This window comes from Rutidosis leptorrhynchoides, chromosome 2 (assembly GCF_046630445.1).
Source record: "Rutidosis leptorrhynchoides isolate AG116_Rl617_1_P2 chromosome 2, CSIRO_AGI_Rlap_v1, whole genome shotgun sequence".
Classification (NCBI taxonomy): Eukaryota; Viridiplantae; Streptophyta; class Magnoliopsida; order Asterales; family Asteraceae; genus Rutidosis; species Rutidosis leptorrhynchoides.
Window position 1 is genome coordinate 382,986,295 of NC_092334.1, and position 20,988 is coordinate 383,007,282.

The 20,988-nt window shown below is 31.5% G+C and overlaps 1 long non-coding RNA gene across 1 annotated transcript; it reads right to left on the reverse strand.

Moving 5' to 3' along the window:
- Window positions 1-16,017: 16,017 nt before the first annotated feature.
- LOC139892118 (uncharacterized) lies at window positions 16,018-17,391 on the reverse strand. The gene is made up of 3 exons (XR_011773974.1): window positions 17,185-17,391; window positions 16,962-17,033; window positions 16,018-16,415 (listed from the first exon to the last, which is right to left on the reverse strand). It is a non-coding gene; the product is annotated as an uncharacterized lncRNA (long non-coding RNA).
- Window positions 17,392-20,988: the final 3,597 nt, after the last annotated feature.

The following is a 20,988-nucleotide window of genomic DNA, read 5'->3' on the forward strand; positions in this document are numbered from 1 at the left end:
ATGAAACGTGTTTAGTTGTTTTCCTTGTCAAATTACCTTTCCGACGATATATAGTATGCATTTTGGATGTTTTCGGTTCATAAAATAGGTTAATTTGAGTTTTGGTTCGTTACTTGGTCTTTTTCTGCAAACTGCATGTTCCCAGGTATTGCGCGCCGCGCATATACCCGTGCGCCGCGCAAAAATTAGAAATCCCAGATGTTTGCCTTCGTGGTTAAGTTCTGACCAGGATTTACACTTGGGTGCGCGCCGCGCAACCCTTTGCGCGCCGCGCATATGCCCAGCTCATTTTAGTTTTTATTTTTCCTTTCACAAAATGTTTCCCGCTTAACCGTAACTCCGATTAACATGAAACTTGGCCATTCTGCTCATAAATGATTTCTCATCATGAGAAAATTGTCGGACACCCGATCCGACCCCGTTGACTTTGACTTTGACCAAGTTTGACTTTTAGTCAAACTTAACCAAACAATTATACGATCGTTCTAACATGCTTAGTTACTTGTATCGTGCATGAAACTTGACTAATTGATTCACATGCTACATAATCGAGTCGTAACGAGCCATAGGACTAATTGAACATCTTTGACCGTTTGTGTTTACCGTTATTGATACAACCTATATGATTAGGTCAAGACTAGCTTTGTCTTTGCACGCGTCTACTTGTTGAAGTACTTTATTAACTCTTGCACTCAAGGTGAGATCATAGTCCCACTTTTACTCTTTTTGAACTTACATATGGGATGAGAAAACATAAACATTTCTTTACTAAGTGAACACAAGTACAGGAAAACAAACATTCTACATACGAGTTTAGAACAAAATCCTCAATTCAATTATCATTAGTTACACTTGCCGGGTGTAAGCGAGAACTTATGTTGTATGGATCCATATGGGTTTGACAAACCCTCATTCAAACGGTTCGCTACCGTTTACGAATGAAATATATTTTCGAGAAACAGTGTATGTTCTAGCACTAAGTGATGGGGTTCAATGGAAGGAAATGTTAAGCATTGATAATTGGGTGCTCGTGAAACAAACTTTTGGAATGTATTACTATTATTTCATTGATGCAAATCTTGTGGTTCACTTGTACTTACTTACTTAAACCTATGATTTCACCAACGTTTTCGTTGACAGATTTCTATGTTTTTCTCAGGTCCTTGAACGATACTTGATACATGCTTCCGCTCATTATTTTGATACTTGCATTGGATGTCGAGTATACATGCATACATGGAGCGTCTTTTGGATACTTTTAAATTGTGTCGCATAAGTTTCATTTGTACTTAAAACTTGGTATCGTAACTTGTGGTGGAACTATTCTTGTAAAACTTGAACAACCTTTACATTTGAAATGAATGCGACATATCTTTTGGTCAAACGTTGTTTTAAAGACTTATGACCACGTAACGGGACCTAAGTAGACGGCGCCGTCAAGGACGATTTGGTCGGGTCGCTACAGTATGGCCGATTCATTTAGAACTTCTAATTCGGGATTTTCAAGACGAGAAAGATGATCAGCGGCGAGATTTTCTGCTCCTCTTTTATCTCGGATTTCAATATCGAATTCTTGTAAGAGTAAGATCCAACGGATTAATCTTGGTTTGGCATCTTGTTTCGAAAATAGGTATCTAAGAGCAGAATGGTCGGTATAGACCACCGTTTTTGCTAGAACGAGATATGAACGAAATTTGTCAAAAGTAAAGACAATAGCAAGGAGTTCTTTTTCAGTAGTTGTGTAGTTCGTTTGTGCTCCTTGTAACGTCTTACTAGCATAATATATAGGTTGAAATCGTTTTTCAATCCTTTGTCCTAAAACGGCTCCCATTGCAAAATCACTTGCACCGCACATTAGTTCAAACGGTAGATTCCAATTTGGTGTTATCATGATCGGCGCATTAGTGAGTTTCTCTTTAAGAATATTAAAAGATTTGATACATTCATCTGAAAAGATGAATGGAGCATCCTTTTCTAGGAGTTTATTCATAGGAGTGGCAATTTTAGAAAAATCTTTTATGAAACGTCGGTAAAAACCGGCATGCCCTAGAAAACTCCTAACTCCTCTAACATTGGTGGGATGTGGAAGTTTAGCAATTACATCTACTTTAGCTCTATCCACTTCAATTCCTTCCTTTGAAATTTTATGTCCAAGAACGATGCCTTCTTTAACCATGAAATGACATTTCTCTCAATTAAGTACTAGATTTGATTGCTCGCATCTAATAAGCATTCATTCAAGATTCACTAGACATGATTCAAATGTATCACCGAAGACTGAAAAGTCATCCATGAAAACTTCTATGCATTCTTCTATCATGTCATGAAAAATCACCATCATGCACCTTTGAAAGGTTGCAGGGGCGTTACAAAGTCCAAATGGCATGCGTTTGTAAGAAAAAGTACCATAAGGGCACGTGAATGTGGTTTTCTCTTGGTCTTCGGGTGCTATTGGAATTTGAAAGTATCCGGAAAAACCATCAAGAAAACAATAGTAACTGTTTCCGGCTAATCTTTCCAACATTTGATCAATAAAAGGTAAGGGAAAGTGATCTTTTCTAGTGGCGTCATTTAATTTTCTATAATCAATACATACACGCCATCCTGTTACAGTCCTAGTAGGAATAAGCTCATTTTTCTCATTTGTAATAACAGTCATGCCACCCTTCTTAGGCACGCATTGAACTGGGCTTACCCATGGACTATCAGAAATTGGATAAATTAAACCTGCATCAAGCAGTTTAATAATTTCTTTCTTAACTACATCATGCATATTAGGATTTAGTCTTCGTTGGCGTTGCACATACGTTTTATGACCTTCTTCCATAAGGATTTTATGTGTGCAATACGAAGGACTTATTCCTTTAATATCATGAATCTTCCATGCAATGGCTGGTTTATGAGCTTTCAACACAGAAATGAGTTGTGATTTTTCATTTTCAGTAAGAGAAGACGATATTATTACAGGTAATTCAGATTAACCATGTAAATAAGCGTATTCCAAATGGTTTGGAAGTGGCTTTAACTCTAATATCGGAGGTTCTTCTATCGATGATTTATATCGATATCTGTCTTCTTCTTTTAGCATTTGAATTTCTTCTGTTGTTGGTTCATATCCATTAGCCATTAGTGTAGCTAACATTTCAGTTTCATCAATTGGTTCAGTTCCTTCTCCTAAAGAACATTCTCCTGTTCCTTGTAATTCTGAAAATTCTTCTAACAATTCTGCATGTGAATCTATAGTTTGAATATAATAACATGTATCATCTTCAGATTGCGGTTGTTGCATTGCTCTATCAACTGAAAATGTAACACTCTCGTCCTCTATACTTAGGGTCAGTTTCTTACCAAACACGTCTATCATTGCTTTAGCCGCGTTTAAGAATGGTCTTCCTAATATGAGAGGAACTTGAGAATCTTCTTCCATGTCCAGAACAACAAAATCTACTGGAAATACTAAAGTACCAACTTTAACTAGCATGTTCTCCATTATCCCTCTAGGATATTTTATTGATCGATCGGCTAGTTGTATGCTTATTCTTGTTGGTTTCAATTCTCCAAGGTCTAGTTTAGCGTATAGTGAATATGGCATTAAATTTATACTAGCACCTAAGTCTGTCAATGCTTTTATTGAACTAAGACTACCCAGAAAATATGGAATTGTGAAACTTCCTGGATCAGATAATTTTTCTGGTATCTTATTCAACAGCACTGCTGAACAATTAGCATTCATAGTAACAGCCGAGAGTTCTTCCATTTTCTTTCTATTCGAGATTAGATCTTTCAGAAATTTAGCATATCTAGGCATTCCTGAAATCACATCAATGAAAGGAAGATTTACATTTATCTGTTTAAACATATCCAAGAATTTGGATTGCTCGGCTTCAAGTTTCTCTTTTTTCATTTTACTCGGGTAAGGAAGTGGTAGTTGGTATGGTTTAACATAAGGTTTAGCCTTAACTGTGTTATCTTCATTAACCTTTTCAACTACCGGTTCTTTTTCCTTATCTTGATCAGGTTGTGGTTCTTGTGGAGTAGGAATAGCTTCATCAGAAATTTCAGGTCTTTCAGGTGGTTTAAGTGTAATACCACTTCTTGTGGTAATAGCTTTAGCTGTTTCATTCCGGAGGTTAGCATTTGTATCACTAGGTAAACTTCCCGGTTTTCTTTCACCTATTAACCTTGCTAGGTTACTTACTTCTTGTTCCAAATTTTGAATAGAAGCTTGTTGATTTCTAAATGCTTGAGCATTTTGTTCATTCGTTTGTTTCTGAGATGTGAAAAACTGCGTTTGAGTTTCAACTAGCTTCGTCATCATATCTTCTAAATTCGGCTTTTTATCATCGGTTTGTGGTGGTTTGTTTTGAAAATTAGGTCTTTGCTGGTTGTAAGTATTGTTGGATACTTGTTGATTGCTAGGACCTTGTTGGTTGTTGTATGGAACATTTTGGTTATAATTCTGGTTTTGATTGTAAATTGGTCTTGGCGGTTGATAATTATTCTGATAATTATTTCCAGGCCTTTGGTTTATGTATGAAATATTCTCTCTTTGTTCAATTGTTAGTTCAATACTGAGACAATCTTTTGTCAAATGTGGTCCTCCACACTGCTCACAACTAATTCGTATTGAGTGAATATCTTTAGTCATCTTTTCCATTCGTCTCTCGACAGCGTCTATCTTTGCAGAAATGGAATCTAAGTCATGGCTAGAATCGGCTCTAGCTGCTTTAGATGATCTAACGATATCTTTTTCTTGGTGCCACTCATGTGAGTGGGAAGCAGTGTTATCAATAATTTTATAAGCATCAGTTTCGGTTTTCTTCATAATAGAACCACCAGCTGCTATATCGATGTCTTTTCTTGTAGTGATGTCGCATCCTTGGTAAAATATTTGTACTATTTGACAGGTGTCTAAACCATGTTGCGGACATCCTTTTAATAACTTTCCAAATCTAGTCCACGCCTCATATAGAGTTTCATTCGGTTTCTGTGTGAACGTAACAATTTTTCCTTGAAGTCTTACGGCTTTAGATGCCGGAAAGAATTGTTTAAGAAAATTTTCAACTAAAACGTCCCATGTATCAATCGCCCCTTCAGGTAACGATTCCAACCAATCTTTGGCTTCTCCCTTTAAAGTCCAGGGAAATAACATGAGATATATCTGTTCATCCTCAACTTCTCTTATTTTAAATAGTGTGCAGATCCTATTAAAGGTACGAAGATGTTCATTTGGATCTTCCTTCGGCGCACCACTAAATTGGCATTGATTAGTTACCATGTGTAGAATTTGTCCTTTGATTTCATAATCTGGCGCATTAATGTCTGGATGAGTAATTGCGTGACCTTGGCCAGTGCGTTTAGCTCGCATTCGGTCTTCCATACTTAGAGGTTCCAGATTCTCCATAATTGAATTTGTTGAATCTGAATCACTAGAGGATTCTGATTTAATGGTTCGTTCCTCAACAATCTCTGTTTGAATGATTGGTGGTTCCAGAGGAAAAATTAATGGTTCAGGATCTATGAATCGTCCCTGAATATTCTTCGGATTCTCAATTGTGAGGTCAGGTTTAAAAAATGGATTATCGGAAATTTGAATTGGAGTACTTGGTCGACTGGATGACGATTCTACAGAAAAATCAACGGCGACAATATTTGCTAGATGTCTTGATCTGGTTACAGGTGGTGAACGTACAAAAGGTGGTGAACGTCTTGCTCGGTGCATTCACTGAATATCCTATTAGTTTTTAAAAGGAAAGAAAAATTATATAAGTTATCCAATTAATAGACTTTTCTGATTTTGCCCACGTTTCGAATAGCCAAAAGATGCAGCAGAGGGGCAGGATTCGTTTGGTCTCAATATAATTGAGTACTGTTTGGTTCCAATAACCCGGTCCACGTACAAATCCAACTATTACTACGAACCAGAAAATTTTGATGTCTATCAATTTAACCACTTAAAATAAATTTTCGTAATTTAAAGAAATTTAGAGAAGAAGTAGAATAAAAATCTATGTCCTAAAAACTAGAATGGCGAGAAATAAGAAAGAAAAAGAGCGCGTCGAAAAAGGTCGAAAAAGAAAAGGGTTGAAAAATAAAAGGCGTCGAAAAATAAGAAAGAAAAAGAGTGACTTATAAAACTTTAAAACACTCGACTAACCCAACCTTATTACTATCACTAACTTAAAATTAAAATTGCAAATTGAGATTACTAATTGGAGTGATAATTGATACATAGGTAAAAGGCGTCGAAAAATAAAAATAAGAAAGTAGTGCGTCAAAACTTAAAAAGGAACTAAAAACTAAAAATTAAAAGTTGCGTCTAAAAATATTAAAGCTTACAAGAAGAACTATATCCCAAATGACAATATCTTAAAAAGGTACTAAAACTTAAAAAGGCGTCGCAAAATTCTAAAGCACCTAAATCTTAGTCTAAAGAGAAAGCACTTAAGGGATTTTACGGCAAAGCTTAAAAATCTAGAAGTAAAAATAACTATGGCAAAAACTATGGATTAAAACTAAATATGAGCGAAAAATACAAAAAATTACGCTAAAACAATTAAAAAGGGACAAAATATAAAAATATACTAAAAGTTGTAAAAAGTACAATTTTTATACAAATATTATTTTTATATTATTTATTTATTAAAACTATTAATTTTACAATTTAATTAAACTAATTAAACTAAATATATAAAATAATTAAAACTAAACTAAATTAATTAATTAACAAAACCTAATTAGGGTTTTTAAATAAATAATAATAATAATAATTACTTGTAATTAATGCAGAATTAGGGCTTCTGCTCGTGTAAGGGTGGCTCCACGAGTTGCGGTGCCACGTACCAGAAAACCCCGCGAGTCGCGGAGGTTAAAATTTTAAATGCACAAATATCGTTCGACAGGTTCTGTAGTGAATGTGGTATTAGTTTTCTTAATAAGACAACGAGGTCAGGAAAAAAAATAAAAAGTGTGTACGATTGTTAACAGATTTTTGGTTTCTTTCCTATAATCCAATACTGATTGTATGACTTAATTGGCAGAAAGACAATTCACCACAGACTGAAAACGATGGAGCACTGATTACGTTCATTATTTGTAGTATATGTATTTATATATTTAAATATCTATATAAATGAAATCTGTATTGATGTGCGAGAGGTGTATATGAAATAGCTTTATTTTTACAACTAAATACTATTAAATACGATACAATTTTACACAAGATATTTATTTATTTATAGAATGGATATACTTAAACCTTGCTACAACACTTATAGGCAGTGTACCTAATCGTACAGTAGTGTAGTTTTTAGTAAGTCCGGTTCGTTCCACAGGGAATCTTTTTAAACAAAGCTTAACGCTATATTAGTTTTAATTTATAAAAATACAAATATATATATAAGTAATATTATTATTATAAAGGGGGGTTTTTTTTACCGTTTAATGACCGGTTTGTCAATTTTAAAAACTTTAGTCGCAGTTAAAACTTAATGTAAAATATTAAAAATAAATATAACTTAATTTAAAGCGTAAAGTAAATAACGATAATGAAATTGCGATAAATAAAAGTGCGATAAAATAAAATTGCGATAATTAAAAAGTACGATAATTAAAAGTGCAATTAAATACAATAACAATAAATAAAAGTGCGATAATTAGAAGTGCAATTAAATATAAAATAAAGGAAATTAAATATGAAATAAAATAATTATGCTTATTTAAACTTCCGTAATCATGATGTTTGACATGTTGATTTTAGTTTTATGCCCATGGGTTAATTGTCCTTTGTTCTGGATTATTCAATATGTCCGTCTGGGTTTTGTCTATAACAGTCCATCAGTCATAAATATAAAGTGCGAGTATCCTCGTCAAATTATCCTTATACCCGAAGTCAAATATTCCAACTAATTGGGGACTTAAACTGTAACAAGGTTTTAATACTTTGTTATCAATTATGCTAAGTGTCCTTGTACATAATTTCACCCCTGTTTTAATAATTCTAGTAGCTATTAATCCATTCTCGTGTCCGGTTAAATGAACGATTATTTGTACATATAAATACCCCGCCCATCGTGTCCGATCGAGTGTATATGGTTATTTATAGGTACGTCCAATTATAAATCTTTATATTAAAATTAACAAACTATCATTTAGTTAAACAAATATAAAGCCCATTAATAGCCCATAGTCTAATTTCCACAAGTGTCGTTCTTTTGTCCAAACCCCAATTATGGTACAAAGCCCAATTACCCAATTTTAGTAATTAGCCCAACATCATGATTACTTCGGTATTAAATAAGCATAATAATAACTTAGCTACGAGACATTAAATTAAAAAGGTTGAATATAACTTACAATGATTAAAAATAGCGTAGCGTTACACGGACAGAATTTCGACTTACACCCTTACAACATTCGCTAACATACCCCTATTATTAGGATTTAAAATTAAAATTAAAATATATATATATATATATATATATATATATATATATATATATATATATATATATATATATATATATATATATACGTTTTTGAGAGATAGATAGAATTAGGATATATAAAACGATCAAAATGCGTTAGCTTTTATAGGCATTTTTGTCCAGGATATCTCCGCGAGTCGCGGTCCCTTTGCACTACAAACTCCGTAAGTCGCGGAGTTCGTAAACCCAGCTCACACAAGTTTGGATCCTAGTCTGCCGATAGTTTTAATATATAAATATAATATATATATAATATATATAATTAATTATATATTATATTATATTTATATACATAGTTAACTTATAATTTTTAGTCCGTTGCGTCGAGCGTTGAGAGTTGACTCTGGTCCCGCTTCCGAATTTTCGAACGTCCTTGCGTACAATTTAATATCTTGTACTTTGCGTTTTGAATCTTGTATTCTTGTAATTTTGAGACGTTTCTTATCAATAATTGGAACCACTTTGATTGTATTTTGTACTTTTGAGCTTTTTGGTCGTTTGCGTCTTCAATTTGTCGAATCTATCTTTTGTCTTCACCTTTTAATATTTAAACGAATATCACTTGTAAATAGAACAATTGCAACTAAAATCTTGTCTTTCTTGAGGAATAATGCTATAAAATATGTGTTCATTTTTAGCATTATCATGTATATATCTGTATACTGTATTTATATATAAAAATGTGTTTCTAAATATATAATATATATTATGTATTTATATTTATATATGCATACTTGTATTTCGTATATGCATATGTAATTACGTATATATCTGCATTTGTATCCTTATATATCATTATATATGTATATATATTTATTTGTGTATTTATTATATAAAGAAGCAAAATAATATTCATTATATAAACATTAGTATTTCATATTAATTTTATTAATGAAACTAATAGTAATAATAATAGAAGTAATAATGATAATAATATTAATAATTAATAATTATAATTATATTTATAATAATCTAACATACTAATAATAATAAAAATAATAATATTAATGATAAAAATAAAACTAATGACAAACGTAATAATAACAATAATTTGAAATAAAGATAATATTAATAATAATACAAATAATACTTTTTAATGATATTACTAATGAATAATAACTTTAATAACATCAATATATATATATATATATATATATATATATATATATATATATATATATATATATATATATATATATATATTTCAAATTATTATTATATATTCATATATTCAAATATATATATATATATGTATTTAATTACAATTAGTGGTTCGTGAATCGTCGTGAGCAATCGGGGTTTAATGAATGTAAGAAAAATAGTTCAAAAGTTTTTGAGATTCAACATTATAATCTTTGCTTATCGTGTCGGTTTCATATACAGATCAAGTTTAAATTTGGTCGGAAATCTCCGGGTCGTCACATTGTACCCCATGCTCTGTTGCTTGTACCTCTCGCTGGGTCTTCTTTGTAGCTTTAAAAGTCTTATATTTTTACTTCTTCACTTGTATATCTTCACACGGTTGAAACTTGAATTAAAAATACCCGTACAATATTATAGTAGTAGAACAAACTTACTTAGAACTTAAAACTTAGAAATTTAATTACAAGTGAATATGTGAATATGATAGTAAAATATTGTTGTGTGTTCGAACGTACTATGTGTTTAGAGAATATAATTCTCCATGGTAATTATTGGGGAGTTGGTGAGTGTAAATCGAGGAGTATTAGATGTTGACTACTGAATTTCTCTCTTTTTCTATCGTGTGACAAGGAGAGAAAAAGAAAAGAAAACAGAAATATTAAGATACATATACATAGATTACTTACACATATATAAATGAAACACTTACAAACTATCAGCCACCATCACAATGAATCACCACCATTCACCACCCATTTCTTGTGTTCCTGATGAGAACTAAAAAAAACAACCTGTGATTTATTATGCAAGAGAGATTATAGATCAAGTGGCTTTTGTTTACATGGTATTATATGGATTGAGTGGGTAGCATACTGACCCCATCCCTAAATAATTAAAAAAGAATCCCACACTCATTACACTACCCAAATCACGGATATAATGTGCTTTTCGGTTTGATAGTGGAGTTGGTTCAAAGGGTTACATCAAATGATCAGCTAATATTTTGATTATTTAAACTTCAAAAGTGTTGTTGCCATTTTTCTTTTCCTTAGGCCGACACATACTCAAAGATCAACCCCACTTGGGATATTAAAAAAGAAATAGTGGAGATGCACTACCAAAAAGTTATTACGTTTAAAAAAAAAAATTAAACCAAATATCCCCATGAACCGTTGCCATCGAGTCTAACATAAAGGAACCGAGTCAAACTTTATTTCATGATGATGACATATAATCATGATGATGTGGGGCTGTATGGTGATGATGATAATAAAGTGACACAAATGATTGTGATCATGAAACGAGTTACAAAGATCATTTAAGCCAATATATAGTCCATGTTGATTCAAAAAAAAATAATATATATATATATATATATATAGAAAATAATAATAATAATAATAATAATAATAATAATAATAATAATAATAATAATAATAATAATAATAATAATAATAATAATAATAATAATAATAATAAAGGGTTATGATTTTGTTGCTATAGATTTTCCTAGTTTGTGTTAATCGAATATATTTCACTAAATTTAGATCTTGATGCTTTTCTGAATATAATATATGGTATATATTGTATAAGATCAATATTTAATAAATATGATGATGATAATGCTTTACTTTAGCCTTTTATGCATTATTCATCATGATAAGGACACGTTTAATAACTTTAAATATATAGACTTGTCTACGATATACGTCCTAATCCTATTGAATAATTGATAATTGTTGATGCTTTACTTTAGCCTTTTATGCATTATTTCATCATGATAAGGACACATTTAATAAATTTAAATATATAATATGTGGACATAATTAATTTATCATGCATGAACCTATTTGAATGGTGTCACAACATATTAAATAATAAATTTAACATTTATCAGTATATGTTGCCGACTTAAAGCATATATCACTTGTGGGGATAGTGCTTGTCTTATTAATATGGACAAAATATTATATTAATAAAGATATCAATAAGAATATCACCAATATGATTATATAGATCATAATAGTGTATTTTAATTTGAAGCATGATATATGTATCTGTATGATTATAATATAGTGATTATATATATCAAAGGTGTGCACTTATGTTTAATATATCATAAGCATATAATTTAAGCAGCCTATGTTGTAAATTGAATAGGATCAAATTGTTGTTACTATGCTATTATCTTTCAAATAAGGTTAATCTACTTTAAGTGATGATTAAGTGGATTAGGTGGTGATAAATAGATGATGGATATGCACTATATCGTATGTAACTTGGTGATTGTTTAGATAATCATCTATTCTAATAATACATCCACTTTATGGATCTTAATAGTAGGTTTTAAAATATTGTATTTATTATGATAATTATATGAATAAAAAATAGTTACAAGATGATCACATGTTTCATGTATCTAAGATTAATTATATTCAACTGATGTTCCGTTTGATATAATAGTTTGAAACTATTAATTTTGGTTTTGGATGAAACTATTGACTTACATATGATTAAAAGCGCATATGATAAAAAGCGCATATGATGAAAAGCGCATATGATGAAAAGCGCAGCGCATATGATAAAAAGCGCATATGATGAAAAGCGCAGTACATATGATTAAAAGCACATATGGTGAAAAGGATATATGATGAAAAGCGCATATGGTGATTAATGAAAAAGCACATATGGTGATTAATGAAAAGCACATATGGTGATTAATGAAAAAGCACATATGGTGATTAATGAAAAGCACATATGGTGATTAATGAAAAGTACATATAGTGATTAATGAAAAACACATTGAGAAAGAATCACCAATGTTTCTTGAAAGAATTCAAGGTGATATATATGGGGACATGCAAATTTACATGCTGCGATATTATTTCACATTAGACAAAGTGCAACTCATAAATATTCTCCCCTACAACTTGATTTTGGCCGAGAGCCAAATATTTCCCACCATTAGAACATTTGATTGTGCAGTGTATGTTCTAGTTACACAACCACAACGCACTAAAATGGGTCCTCAAAGGAGGATGGGGATATATATATTAAATATGAAACATCTTCAATTATAAGATATATTGAACCTATAACGAGTGATGTTTTAACAGCACGTTTTATTGATTATCATTGTTCACTAGATTCTGGGAAAAAATGAAAAATAAAGAAAAAGATGTTTCATGGTGTGAACATAAATTAATGTATCTTGATCATTGCACAAAAGAATGCGAAATAAAAGTTCAAAAATAATGAATATGCAAGAACTTGCAAAATAAATTGCCCGATGCATTTACAGATACAAAAAGGAGTGACTAAATTATATATACCAGTAGTAAATGCTTAAGCTAGAATTGAAATTCTAGAAGCTAGCAATAATGTCACTCATGAGTCTTTGCCACGCCAGAAACGTGGGAGACCAATTGGTTCCAAAGATAAAAATCCTAGAAAAGGAAAATTAGCTGATAATAAGGTAAAATAAAGTGTTCAAGAAGAATCAAATATCAATACTCCTTCTGCAGAGGATATTGATAATAAATACAGAAATTGCAATAAATTATGCAATATAATGGAACCGAAACGGAATGACAAATATTTATGAGAATTTTTCATATAATGACATCATGAATAAAGATGATGATCTAGAACTAAAATCTGTCACTGAATATCAAAATAGACATGATTGAGCTCAATGGAAAGGAGCAAAACGAGGTGAATTAGAATCGCTCAATAAAAGAAAAGTTTTCGGATCAATCGTTATCACTTTTAAAGATGTGAAGCGTATGAGATACAAATGAATTTTTATCCGAAAAAGAAATGTGCAAATGAAGTTACAAGGCAAAACTAGACTTATAACTCAAGATTTTCCACAAAGACCGGAAATGAATTATGAGGAAAACTTACAGGAGGATACAATTACTTATTAGATACTTAATCAACCTGGTAGTTACTTAAATGCATCTCATGGAAGTTGTAACTACTTATCTGTATGGATCACTTGATAAGTGATATACATGAATATACCTGAAGGGTTTAAGGTATCATAAGCATCTAATGCAAAATCCAAGGGAATGTATTCTATTAAATCACAAATATTTTTATATGGGTCTATACAATTGGGACGTATGTGGTATAACTGATTAAGTGATTACTTGATAAGAAAAGTGTATACATATAAACTTATTTGCACATGTGTTTTTATTATGAAAAAATGATCGGATATATATCGTAGTTATTTATGTCAATGTTCCTAACATCATATGAACAAATAAAGAGATCTATGAAATCATTCAACTTCTAAAGAATTATTTTGAAATGAAAGATCTTGAAAAAACCAAGTATTACCTTGGATTGCAAATTGAGCATATGCCTAATGGTTAACTTGTACATCAAACAACTTATACCGAAAAGATTTTAAAACATTTTTTTAAAGACAAACTCATTGTTGTTAGATCACTCAATATTGACACTGATCTATTTCATCCCTGCGAAGATCATGAAAATCTTAACAGATCGGAAGTTCCATATTTTAGCGTAATTGAGGTTCTTATGTATCCTATAAATTGTACAAAGACCTGACATTTCTCTTGCAGTTAATTTGTTGGCAAGATTCAGCTCAACTTCTACCAAATGACAATGGAACGGGATCAAACACATATTTTGATACCCTTGAGGAACTGCCGATTTAAAATTATTTTATTCTAACACTTCAAAACAAGATTTGGTTGATTATGTATATGCAGGTCATTCATCAAATCCTCATAAAGATAAATCTCAAACTCGATATGTATTCCTAAATGGAGGTACCACAAAATCATGGCGTTCTCAAAAACAAACACTTGTTGCAACATCATCAAATTATGCCGAAGTGATTGCATTACATGAAGCCACCCGGGAATGTTTATGGTTAAGATCAATGACACAACTCATTATTGATTCTTGTGGACTAGAACGCGATAAAAGTTCAACAACTATCTATGAAGATAATGCAGCTTGCATAGCACAGATGAAAGAAGGATATATCAAAAGTGACTGAACAAAACACATACCTCCTAGATTCTTCTCATATACTCAAGGTCTTATAAAAGACAACCAGATTAAAATGAGATACGTTCAATCAACAACTATGCAGATCTTTATACCAAAACACTGTCAACTACTGTTTTTCAGAACACATGTTCACAATATTGGCATGAGGCAAGATCAAAAGATGTAACGACTCAGCGATGTCTACTTGAGGGGGAGTCAACTCTATGCTGCACTCTCTTTCCCTTGGCTAAAGTTTTTATCCCAGTGAGTTTTTCTTTAGCAAGGTTTTTAACGAGGCAGTAACTTGTAGTTGATCTCTAGTGAAACAAAATTGTCGTCCAAGGGGGAGTGTTATAAGTCAAGTGTCATGGTGTAGTGGCCGACACTTTTGATAAAGTAAAATTTGGTGAATCAATATATTTGGTGAATCACGGATATTACTGTTCCACCTAACTGCGCAGTAAATTATTGTACTATAAGTATGTTATCGGTTGTAATCAGTAGACACACCATTCTTGAATAAGAATTTAATCTCTTCCATCTTCCCTCATATTAGTAAGACATATGCCATATACAATATTAAATTATAACATGACCAATATTAGTAAACAAACACGTGTGATGGCTAAATTTAATTTGATTTTCTAACAAACTTTACCTAGGGTCGGGCATGAGACCGTGCGGGGTGGGCGGCCGCACCGGGCAACAACATATAAGAGGTAACAATTTATAAGTCCAATTTCAGACTCATTTTGATCCATAGTTTTAGCTCACATATACCCTTTATACAAATTTGGGAAAAAAGCCCATAATAAATAAATGGATTTAAAAAAATAATAATAAATGGATTTAAAGCAACTAAGGTTGAGCATCTAAAAACAATTGATTCTTGATTCTACCTTTTGGGCATCTAAACGCCTTTAAACTCGTGGATTTCCTAAACCTCTATCAAAGTAATCACTAGATTTTTTCTTTTGTTGCGGCCATTTTTATCTGCTCATCTTCATTCTTCAAGAATCAAGACACAAATACACAATAAAAACTCAAGATTAAAGAACAAATAAAGACAATTGTAATTTCATTTTTTTTTTGTCTGCCATTAACAGAGGCATAGAGTTGGGTATGTGGCTGTGAGCCTCTGAAGAAAAAAAACTATATTGTGTTTATTGAAAAAAATTGGCGTATAGATGGGTCGTCTAGCTTAACTAGGTTAAAAGAATTGTGTTGTGCTATTTAAATTTTTGATAGGGGCATATAATTGACCATCTCGCAGTGTGCATCCAAATTCTCAGGCCCGGCCCTCTTTACTGTAAGCATAACAAAATCCACATAGTGCAAATCCAATTCCAAATCCAATGTGTAGCAGCAACATCAATTATAACAGTTGTAATCAGCAGCAGAAACAAATTTGTAATCCTTATATTGTATTTAACTTCAGTCAACATATATACAACTAATAAGAAGTTCTGTATATGTCATTAAGTAACTAACAAATTTGTCACTCACTCTACATTTTTATTTTTTAGCTATACTATAACTAAATGAGTCAAATTGCAGTGTTCAAATTATAACTAATAAATACAACTAATTGACTAGTTTGAGCCAACGTTATAGGAATTATAAACAACCTAAATCGACACATTATCGTCACCTGTCCTTGCAAGCAAACACAGCTAATTAACCAAAATAGAAAACAAACCTTTTCCATCCAAATGTATCATCTTCATCATCAATAGATCCAAACACTCTTATTGCCTACAATCAAATAACAAATTGAAAACCTAAAGTTTAAGCAATTAGAATTGAATTCAAAAGCACTACTTGCTTTAAGTTTTAATAGTTAGTTCAACTGTTCAAGCATGTGATTTTCGTAGGGTTACCATCAAGGAAATTGCCTTTCATATCACGATCCTAGAGTTTGATATATGCTTTGTTATATGAGATATCTATGGGAAAATTACTTTTCTAAATAAAAGCTATATTATTTACAATTTAAATAGATTTTTTCTCTTGAGCATTTCATCAAACCCTTCTTCTAGGCTTCCTTTAAAACCGTACATGTATAAAATATGTATACGTAATATATCTCACATTGATAGCATCTTTTATATTTGACGATTCCTGAATAAACCTAAAGGACATCCAATTAACTTTAAGTTGAAAAACTGCCACCACAATCAAAAGAACAAATATATTTTTGGTCGAAACACTTTATCAGTGCATGAGGCTCCATTAAAGTAGTATAAGCTAACCATCGAGTACCAAATACAGTTGTTTTTTAGGGTCAATCAGAAAACGTACCATGTAAATCGTCTAATAGACATTTCATCAAACACCTTATATGCACTTGCATTATCATCATCTAGCAACCACCTGAAAGTAACAACTGCATCAAATAACATTCATTTATACAAAAGTGTATAATGATCATAAAAAAAAGCAAATTTATAGAATTTGAATAACAACAAATAAGTTATTGCGATCATGAAACAAAAATATTAGCAAGTTAAAGATTAACAAATACCTCATCTGAAGGATATACAGATTTGTATTCACAACTTTAAACTTAACAGCTTTGTATCAACAGCTTGAGATCTCTAGCATATACATGAAAACCAATAAAATTCGGGATTCGTATTTGTGCTCTATACATATGTACAGATAGCTTTTTGTATATATGTATAATCTATTTGATAAAACATTCAAACATGTGTTAGTCTCTATTGAAATATGTTTTTAGTCTCAACTAGAAAAAATTGGAACGCGTTGATCCGGTATTTGGATATCATGAAACTTTTTTTTTTTTCGTTTTTTGAAAAAACTTTGTTCACGAACATTACAGATGAGATGAAAATATGAACATTTAGTAGAGACACTTTGTGATAAATGTTTTTATTTTGGCAGGAAAATGCTTGAAGAAGTAATATATAACAATTATCGTGTTTTTCGAGCGTATGTTGAGGTTTTAGCTATTGAGGTTTAGATATTAGGGTTCATAGGTTTTAGATATTAGGGTTTAGAAATTTAGGGTTTAGATTTAGGGTTTAGATTTAGGGTTTAGATTTAGGATTTAGATTGAGTTTTTAACACGAACGGTTTAGAGTTTAGGGTTTAGGGTTTGATGTTTTGGGTTTATGGAATAAACCCAAAACACCAAACCCTAAACCCTAAACCCTAAACTCTAAATCGGGCTAAATTTTACTTCACAAAACATGAAAAAAAAACGTTCATATTCTTCACGAACAATATTATCTTAAATGTTATTTTTGTCGATCGTTTTCCCGCCTAAATAATAACATTCATCACGAAGTGTCTATTCTAAATGTTCATATTTTCGTGTGATCTTGATGCCGGAAAAAAGAAATTCCAAAAAAACGAAAAAAAAAAAATTTGCTTCCCCCCGATTGGTTACTTCCCCATTGATCCTGCCCATATATATATATATATATATATATATATATATATATATATATATATATATATATATATATATATATATATATATATATATATATATATATATTGCGTTGCACGGGTGTGTAAAAAATCGTGCAAAAATATTGATATGTAAATAGCGATACTTAAAAAAATAGAAAAGGTATAAGAATTATTTAAGAGCCCGTGGTGTTTGCAAATTTTAAAAATTCTTTTGAGTTTAATATATAATCTCTAATATTTAATGTCTACAATTTTTTTTTCTCACCATTAATATTTTTTTTTAATATATAAATGACACACCAACTCACCTCAAATCCTATAGGCTCAAATGTACTCGATATAAATCACATATGCTTATAATGAAATCACTTTTCTTTTTAACCACTCAGGCTTGCCTGAATGGCCGCTGAGTTGCCTAATGAAGCACACACCCGAGTTCAATCCTTGGTTATGTCAAATTGTTCAAAAAGTGAGTGTGACAAGAGGGTGCGGATAATGCGCAATTCACCCGGTACCAGTTCTCGTGTTCGGAGGTCTTGATTACCTGAGATTTTATCTTCTATGGGGAGGATTTCATTGATATAATAATAATAATAATAATAATAATAATAATAATAATAATAATCTCTTTATATTATAATAACAAAACTAATAATATATCATCTAAAATTTAAAACAGTAATCATAGCCATCCATTATTATTATTATTATTATTAACATCGGCCTCATAATCACCTTATTTAATGACTAAATTACCCTTCCAATTTTGTGCGGAACATTAATCAAATTAGGGGTTTAAAGAATCACTAAACAACAGGAACACCTAAAAAAACCCTAGGCGATACTTTGAGGTATTGCTACTTAATCGATCTTTATATCAGTTCATGTATACAAATGGAATCTAATTAGGGTTTCATCGAATAGCCCATTTGAAAATCTAATACACTATCTGAAGATTTCGCTTACGAATCAATTGGAGTCATTCTATGGTATCGAATACGCTATATATGAATCAGATGCTTCAACCATCTTTCAAAGGTATGTGTGTTATTATTTTTTGGGTTTATAAGTTCACTTAATTTGTATTTTTTTTTCCAACCACGCACTTACCTACACAACTTTATTGAATTGAATTTGATTTTATGTGTGTTTGTTAATGTATACAGCTACAAAAGTGTTAGCTTTGCTTCATGAAGTCCTCACGTTCAGGAATTAGGATGCAAAGATAGATATGAATGAGTTTAAATATACATAATCACATCCATTAGGACTACCTATCTTCGAACGATGCCCATCTTCGCTCAATACACCCATTACGGCTACCTATCTTCGATTTCCTGCCTTAGACATGCATCTTCTTCACCAATTATACACAGTAATCAGTATCTAACAAGGTTTGCGGGTCGATTCGTTGATCAATCGTTGTTGTAGCATAATCGTTATTTGAGAAACGAAGGTTAGTTGTTCAAATATTATTCTAGTGATTTATATGTTTTAGGGTTCTATTGTATATAGATGAATGTGTATATCAAATAGTATTATACGATTCTTCGTACATTTATAGCTTTACATTTATTTCTTCACCGTCATCATTTTGGGGTTCTTTGTACTTATAAGCATTGTTTATGCTGGATGTGACGCTCTCCGGTCAGGGCTTAAGCGCTAGGCGGCCTTCAGGGCTTATGCATAACGGAAGCGGCCTGCTCAGCGGAGAACGTTAGACGGACAGTTTCACAAAACTGTTGTTGCCAGTGTTCCTGATGCTAATTTCATGCGAATATTATGCATTTATGCGTGTATACGATAGGATACACCATTAGTAAGCGTTTAGTTAGCTTTTTTATTCAGTAGTGTTATATGAATTACTTTCCATTTGTATTCTGTTATACAGATTGCTCAAAACTTGAATTGTAAGGGCATTGTTTGTGTGTTGTAGCTACGTTTTTTTATCGTCTTCCAGGTTGTTACCGCTTTGCGGTAATTAAAGGATTGATTATTGCATCTTCGTGTTTAGTTTATTGCATCTTCTGTATTTATTGATTATAAGTTTTACCATGGTGTGTGTGTTTATACAGGTTTTCCCCTTGCCTTTCAGTTCAGCCTCTATTATTGTAAGGTGAGCCTGATATTTTGACTTTGTAGTGAGATATCACCTTATGAAAAACAAGGTTTGACTCTTTCTACTGAACAAATTGAATATTTTCAGTTAGTTCTTGCGATTTATGCATAATTAACTAAAAATTTATAATGATAATTGTTGGAGATATTCAATTACTAACAATGATATTGATTGCCGCTTTTCCAGATAATATTGTGTTCATCTGTAAGAGTGGTCCCATGCTCTTACGGTTAGGATTTGAGGGGAATCGCTGATTTTGTAATTGATTATTTATTTGGTTTTTTTTCCTTGCGTGATTACAATATTTTGATGGGATTTTTTAAAATATCTGAAATAAGTTGATTCGGGTTTTGGTAAATTTATCAGCCGTTTTTGTTGAGGAATTCAGGCCTTTGAGAATGAAGATCTCCTTTTTGGGGTGACGAGGTTAGTTTCTTTTTATTTTTTTCCCTATGGAATTATGTTATCATCTGCCTGATTGTAATTCGTATACATAATCATTTTCAAGATATGCGATCTCAAAATATCGAATGAAGATCTGCATCATTTCAAACGATTGTTGGAGGTAATAGTTACGTGATTCAAAACCCTAATTAAGTGATTCATTATATTGCATAATATTCATCCAGGTCAGTAGTATATTTCTTCACCATGTATGTGTATTATCATCTTGCTAATTAATTATTTTTTGGTTTAGGGTAAGAATTATTTAGTTAAGAGTTTGATTAGGCATCTTTAAAAAAGGTTAAGTTTTGAGTTTTTTCTTTGACT